Raw genomic sequence first — 7,977 nt, forward strand, 5'->3', positions numbered from 1 at the left:
AACCGGTTACTATAACGATATAAACAAATCAAGAGTAGCCTAACAGGAGACAAGACGATAACGTCCCGGTTTTCAGCAGTTGTGGCATGGTAGAATGTTTTCACAGCTGTTACAGCTGAATGAGTAGCAGACGAACATTCAGGTTTAGCGGTGGCATGGCTTTGGATCAAAGATCCTTGATTACTGACAGCTGAGCACTGACGTAACAATTAATCTTTGCCGCCAAAGGGTCTCAATAAACTCTATGGGAATTTTAAACTCTTATATCGTAAATATCTCAAAAAGTATGAAGTTCCCAAATGTGAAAAATACAATCGTCAAATCTCCGTTACAAGACGTTTGTATGAGTGTTTGAATGACGTGAAACGGTTCAGTGGTTTTAACGCAATTAACCGTTGATTTTGGTCGGAAAGAGAATAATAACTATAAGAAGAATAGGGATAACAGTACATTGCATTTACATGCAATGTAATAATAATAACTAGAAATGCAATTCCAAGGAATTACCAGTGCATGAAAATGCAGAAATAGATAGATAATGTAGATATGGTTACTAAGGTGTAGCTAGGGTAAACATGGTGGTTGCATAGTTTACAGAGAGTTGATAGTGTGAAGGTAGACTGTTTAAAGATGAAACATTCCAGTTCTAACTTAACTAATGATTTCTATTCATGTTAAAATGTTGATTAGCTAACTTAGCTAATGATTTCTAGCAGTTACGCTAAAAATGCTAATTATGCTAGCAATGCTAACCATGCTAACTAGCTAACTTGCTAGTGAGGACTTTTATTTTGAAACATTTGTTGCTAGGGTATCCATGGTGGCCACTATCAGGAAACAAGAAGTTACTGCAGTATAATCATGTTGGTTGCTATGGAAACGGTCATAAACGCTTAATTTTAATGGTTGCTATGTTGGTTGCTAGGTACATGGAGGTTTCATGTAGTTGACTGGAGGCATAGTGGATGATAACTGACAGTTGGAATGGTTGAACAGTTCAATAGTTGAGTAGTTTCAATGGTTAAATGATTTAATAGTGTATTATTGCAGTGAGGACTTTTATTTTGAAACAGTTGTGGACAGAGTAAACAGTTAACAGGATATGTAGTCTTCTGAGAGACTGTATGCTTAAAGCCAGAGAAACTGACAGTTGGTGCCCAGGTGGCCGGCCACCTGGCCTAAGATTCTAATTGCTGCCGTGATGTCATAATGAGCAATGTTAAGTCTATGGGGGAAATTGTAATAGTTTTTAACTAATAGTTTAAAAAGTATAAAAGTTACAAAGTTGAAAAATACAAAGCAGGCATGGCATAAGCAAGACCTACGCAACAACGTTTGAATGAAGTTTCTACGTTAAACGGTTGAAGCTGAATTGCGTGCGTTAGAAGAAGAATAATAACTAGAAATGCAATTCCAAGGAATTACCAGTGCATGAAAATGCAGATATAGATAATGTAGATATGGTTACTAAGGTGTAGCTAGGGTAAACATGGTGGTTGCATAGTTTACAGAGAGTTGATAGTGTGAAGGTAGACTGTTTAAAGATGAAACATTCCAGTTCTAACTTAACTAATGATTTCTATTAATGTTAAAATGTTGATTAGCTAACTTAGCTAATGATTTCTAGCAGTTACGTTAAAAATGCTAATTATGCTAGCAATGCTAACTTTACTAACAATGCTAACCAGGTTGATTAGCTAACTTAACCAATGATTTCTAGCAGCAATGCTAAAAATGCTAACTATGCTAACAATGCTAAATTTGTTAACAATGCTAACCAGGTTGATTAGCTAACTTAGTTGATGATTTTTTGCAGTTATGCTAAAAATGCTAACTATGCTAACAATGCTAACCATGCTAACTTGCTAGTGAGGACTTTTATTTTGAAACATTTGTTGCTAGGGTATCCATGGTGGCCACTATCAGGAAACAAGAAGTTACTGCAGTATAATCATGTTGGTTGCTATGGAAACGGTCATAAACGCTTAATTTTAATGGTTGCTATGTTGGTTGCTAGGTACATGGAGGTTTCATGTAGTTGACTGGAGGCATAGTGGATGATAACTGACAGTTGGAATGGTTGAACAGTTCAATGGTTGAGTAGTTTCAATGGTTAAATGATTTAATAGTGTATTATTGCAGTGAGGACTTTTATTTTGAAACCGTTGTGGACAGAGGAAACAGTTAACAGGATATGTAGTCTTCTGAGAGACTGTATGCTTAAAGCCAGAGAAACTGACAGTTGGTGCCCAGGTGGCCGGCCACCTGGCCTAAGATTCTAATTGCTGCCGTGATGTCATAATGAGCAATGTTAAGTCTATGGGGGAAATTGTAATAGTTTTTAACTAATAGTTTAAAAAGTATAAAAGTTACAAAGTTGAAAAATACAAAGCAGGCATGGCATAAGCAAGACCTACGCAACAACGTTTGAATGAAGTTTCTACGTTAAACGGTTGAAGCTGAATTGGCTGCGTTAGAAGAAGAATAATAACTAGAAATGCAATTCCAAGGAATTACCAGTGCATGAAAATGCAAAAATAGATAGATAATGTAGATATGGTTACTAAGGTGTAGCTAGGGTAAACATGGTGGTTGCATAGTTTACAGAGAGTTGATAGTGTGAAGGTAGACGTTTTAAAGATGAAACGTTCCAGTTCTAACTTAAGTAATGATTTCTATTCATGTTAAAATGTTGATTAGCTAACTTAGCTAATGATTTCTAGCAGTTACGCTAAAAATGCTTATTATGCTAGCAATGCAAACTTTACTAACAATGCTAACCAGGTTGATTAGCTAACTTAACCGATGATTTCTAGCAGTAATGCTAAAAATGCTAACTATGCTAACAATGCTAAATTTGCTAACAATGCTAACCAGGTTGATTAGCTAACTTAGTTGATGATTTTTTGCAGTTATACTAAAAATGTTAACTATGCTAACAATGCTAACCATGCTAACTAGCTAACTTGCTAGTGAGGACTTTTATTTTGAAACATTTGTTGCTAGGGTATCCATGGTGGCCACTATCAGGAAACAAGAAGTTACTGCAGTATAATCATGTTGGTTGCTATGGAAACAGTCATAAACACTTAATTTTAATGGTTGCTATGTTGGTTGCTAGGTACATGGAGGTTTCATGTAGTTGACTGGAGGCATAGTGGATGATAACTGACAGTTGGAATGGTTGAACAGTTCAATAGTTGAGTAGTTTCAATGGTTAAATGATTTAATAGTGTATTATTGCAGTGAGGACCTTTATTTTGAAACAGTTGTGGACAGAGGACGTAGTGAAACAGGATCTGTAGTCTTAATGAGATTGTATGCTTAAAGCCTAAGACAGAAGGTGCCTCTCATATAGCGTTTACGCGTCCTCTCTCGCTCCTCACTGATCTACATAAAGAATAATGGAGCGGCAACAATGGGATAGTCTAGCCCTTCTTCTATCTTTCTTTATGTAGATCATTGAGGATCGAGGAGCGAGAGAGGACATATAAACGCTGCTTGAGAGGGACCCACAGTAAATACTTTAAAAGTTGTATGTAGATAGTCTAATTAATGTTGATAGACAGAATGTTTAATGGATGTTGATAGGCAGATTGTTTAATAGATATTGATTGACAGTTTAATGGGTGGATGAGTGAATGGTCTGAAGAAGATGAATGGATAGAAGGTTGGATGGAATGTGCCTTATATTCTTGTTAAGAGAGACACTGATACAGCTCTCTGAGAGTAGTTGACACAGGTGTAATCAATTTAACTGGCTAGTCTTAAGAGAGCCAGAGTAGCCTACTCTTAAAGCCTGAGACAGAGTAAATAATTTAAAAGTTGAATGTAGATAGTCTAATTAATGTTGATAGACAGAGAGTTTAATGGATGTTGATAGACAGATTGTTTAATAGATGTTGATACACAGTTTAATGGGTGGATGAGTGAATGGTCTGAAGAAGATGAATGGATAGAATGTTGGATGGAATGTGCCTTATATTCTTGTAGAATGGAGAGACACAGCTCTCTACTGAGAGTAGTGGATACAGATACAGGTGTAATCAATTTAACTGGCTAGTCAGCCTGAGACAGAGTAGATTGTTTAAAAGTTGAATGTAGAGCGTCTAATTGATGTTGATAGGCAGACTGTTTAGAATGGGTGGATGAGTGAATGGTTTGAAGAAGATGAATGGATATAAAGTTGAATGGAATTAGGAGGACTTATTTTGATACTGTTGTGCGCAGAGGATACAGGGGAACAGAACAGAAGTCTTCAGAGAGATTGTAAAGCCTGAGAGAAACTGACAGTTGGTGCCCAGGTGGCTGACCAGCTGGGGTAACATTCTAATTGCTGCCGTGATGTCATAATGAGCCATGTTAAGTCTATGGGGGAAATTGTAATAGTTTTTAACTAATAGTTTAAAAAGTATAAAAGTTACAAAGTTGAAAAATACAAAGCCCACATCGCGTAAGTAAGACCTACGCGTCAAAATTTGAATGGAGTTTCTACGTTAAGCGGTTGAAGCTGAATTGCGTGCGTTAGAAGAAGAACTAGAAATGCAATTCCAAGGAATTACCAGTGCATGAAAATGCAAAAATTTGTAGATAATGTAGATATGGCTACTAAGGTGTAGCTAGGGTAAAGATGGTGATTCCATAGTTTAAAGAAAGTTGATAGTGTGAAAGTAGACAGTTTAAAGCTGAAACATCCCAGGTCCAACTTAACTAATGATTGCTATTCATGTTAAAATGTTAACTATGATAACAATGATAACCAGGTTGATTGGTTAACTTAGCTACTGATTTCTTGCAGTTATGGTAAAAATGTTAACTATGCTAACAGTGCTAACCAGGTTGATTAGCTAACTTAGCTAATGATTTCTAGCAGTTATGCTAAAATGCTAACTATGCTAACAATGCTAAAGTTGCTAACAATGTTAACCAGGTTGATTAGCTAACTTAGTTGATGATTTCTAGCAGTTATGCTAAAATGCTAACTATGCTAACAATGCTAACTATGCTAATCATGCTAACTAGCTAACTTGCTAGTGAGGACTTTTATTTTGAAACATTTGTTGCTAGGGTATCCATGGTGGCCACTATCTGAAAACAAGAAGTTACTGCAGTATAATCATGTTGGTTGCTATGGAAACGGTCATAAACACTTAATTTTAATGGTTGCTATGTTGGTTGCTAGGTACATGGAGGTTTCATGTAGTTGACTGGAGGCATAGTGGATGATAACTGACAGTTGGAATGGTTGAACAGTTCAATAGTTGAGTAGTTTCAATGGTTAAATGATTTAATAGTGTATTATTGCAGTGAGGACTTTTATTTTGAAACAGTTGTGGACAGAGGAAACAGTTAACAGGATATGTAGTCTTCAGAGAGACTGTATGCTTAAAGCCTGAGAAACTGACAGTTGGTGCCCAGGTGGCCGGCCACCTGGCGTAAGATTCTAATTGCTGCCGTGATGTCATAATGAGCAATGTTAAGTCTATGGGGGAAATTGTAATAGTTTTTAACTAATAGTTTAAAAAGTATAAAAGTTACTAAGTTGAAAAATACATTGCCCACATCGCGTAAGTAAGACCTACGTGACATAGTTTGAATGGAGTTTCTACGTGAAGCGGTTGAAGCTGAATTGCGTGCGTTAGAAGAATAATAAGAAGAAGTTGAAGACTAGGAAGAACAGTACAGTGCATTTTCATGCACTGTAATAAGAAGAAGAAGAAGAAGAAGACCGAGGAAGAACAGTACAGTGCATTTTCATGCACTGTAATAAGAAGAAGAAGAAGAAGAAGACCGAGGAAGAACAGTACAGTGCATTTTCATGCACTGTAATAAGAAGAAGAAGAAGACCGAGGAAGAACAGTACAGTGCATTTTCATGCACTGTAATAAATATTTTTTAATCGGGTTATATGGAAGCATGATATTAAAGGAAATCATTTGTAACCTCTATAAGGCTATGTTTTTATGGGGTTAAATTTGTGTCAATAATATCTGTAAATGTGCACAAGTCTTTCTTGATTTGTATGCGTGTTTTGATATCCACAAATACATTTTTAAAATCTAATTTGTAACTCATATATTTATTTTTTACAAAATATTTGTATTTTTCATATTAAACTATGTTATTCCCTTAACTAAGACGAGTACATAACTCTCACGTTTCAATGCGTGCACTCACTGGCTCTGGTGCGTACTTTGATAGCACTTAGCTAGCCCAGTTCATTCATTAGGATCCAAAAGTTAGAAGCGACCAAACACCTCCATGTTTTCCCTATTTAAATACAGTTACACGGGATGGTACTCACACGACCAAGTATGGCGAGACAAAATAAAACGTGGTGCATTTCTAAGCAGGTGAGAGGGATAAGTATATTGTGTGGCGGAATAACAATTGGGAGCACTTAGACTTAGCACCTCACTCCAAAGTGAAACTGAAAGTGCAAGAGTGAGGATATTACTGCGCCACAGAATATAGTTTGTTTAAATACATGCTTTTAGAGCATTCACATATAGGAGATAGACTGTTATACAATAGCTGTGAGACCACAGAAGGCTCTATGAGTTTACTAGAGGCCCTGCATAGAGATGTGTACTATGACCACCTCTAGTGTTGTTCATCTTTTCTTCCAGTTAATTACCATTGGGTGGGAATAAGTGAACACATTTCCCTCCAAGAATGAGTATTTATCTTGATTGGTAGTGTTTCTGACAAAACTATAAGAAGTTTATTGACCTGTGTGTGTGTGTGTGTGTGTGTGTGTGTGTGTGTGTGTATATGTGTGTGTGTGTGTGTGTGTGTGTGTGTGTGTGTGTGTGTGTGTGTGTGTGTGTGTGTGTGTGTCTGTGTGTCTGTGTGTCTGTGTGTGTGTGTACCTGAGTATGCATGTCCCTTAAAGTACTGTATGTGTGAGTGTAAATAGCCTGCACCTCACATTCACTCATTAACACACACACTCACACAGACAGCGCAGGTTGGCATGCAAGGCTCAACACGGTCACAACCTAGGGTCACGTGGCTTCGCGCCTGTGTTTGTGTGTGTGTGTGTGTGTGTGTGTTTGTGTGTTTCATGCTGGTGTTACTATTTGACTGTGTAATCCAGGGGTGGTTTTTCATAAACAATAAGCCTCCCTGCTGTTGCTCACCTCAGATATTTGCATTGGAAAAAATGAAGCAACTCACATCAGCATACCTGCAAAATAGACCTACATTTCACTCAACTGTGTGTAACCAGAGGACCTCCTGATCACACATTAAAGACCCTCGATGTGTGTGTGTGTGTGTGTGTGTGTGTGTGTGTGTGTGTGTGTGTGTGTGTGTAACCAGAGGACTTCCTGATCACACATTACAGACCCCTGATGTGTCTGTGTGTTTAAGAGACTGTGGAGAAAGAGGGAGAGAGAGAGCAAGAGAGAGAAGAGAGAGAGAGATTCAAACACCATTTTCTGGATCATTCCTTAACCCATGAAATCATGACCTGCCTAGAAAACCAAACACAAAACAAAATTCATAAATACATTCACAGATGAAAAAAAACCCAATGCATCATTTATTTAAGCAATATAGCACGAGTGGGAGTGGGTTGTTGCTGGATATTCCCACGGGTGTTGTTCGGCCGTAGCCTCGAGGCCGGAGGCCGAGTGGCGCAGGCAACAACACCCGTGGGAATATCCAGCAACAACCCACGACCACGAGTGCTATATTGCTTTTATACAACAATTCTACCACTTGTTTTTTGCGCTAATTTCCCATTATAATGTAAACGTTTAGATCGCTAAAACTGTCTTGTTTGTAGAACTACTTCTCTCCGCCACAAATTTCTATTACTTGCAGGACAAACTGCCGTTACTAGTTCTAAATGGATGGTTGCTATGGCCAAAGGCCAGTCGTTAGTTCTAAAAGCACGTTGCTATGGCCAAAAGCCAGTCGTTAGTTCTATCTCTCCCGTTGTCAAGCAATACACGTTAGCTCGCATTGCGT

Source organism: Sardina pilchardus, chromosome 16 (genome assembly GCF_963854185.1).
Source record: "Sardina pilchardus chromosome 16, fSarPil1.1, whole genome shotgun sequence".
Classification (NCBI taxonomy): domain Eukaryota; kingdom Metazoa; phylum Chordata; class Actinopteri; order Clupeiformes; family Clupeidae; genus Sardina; species Sardina pilchardus.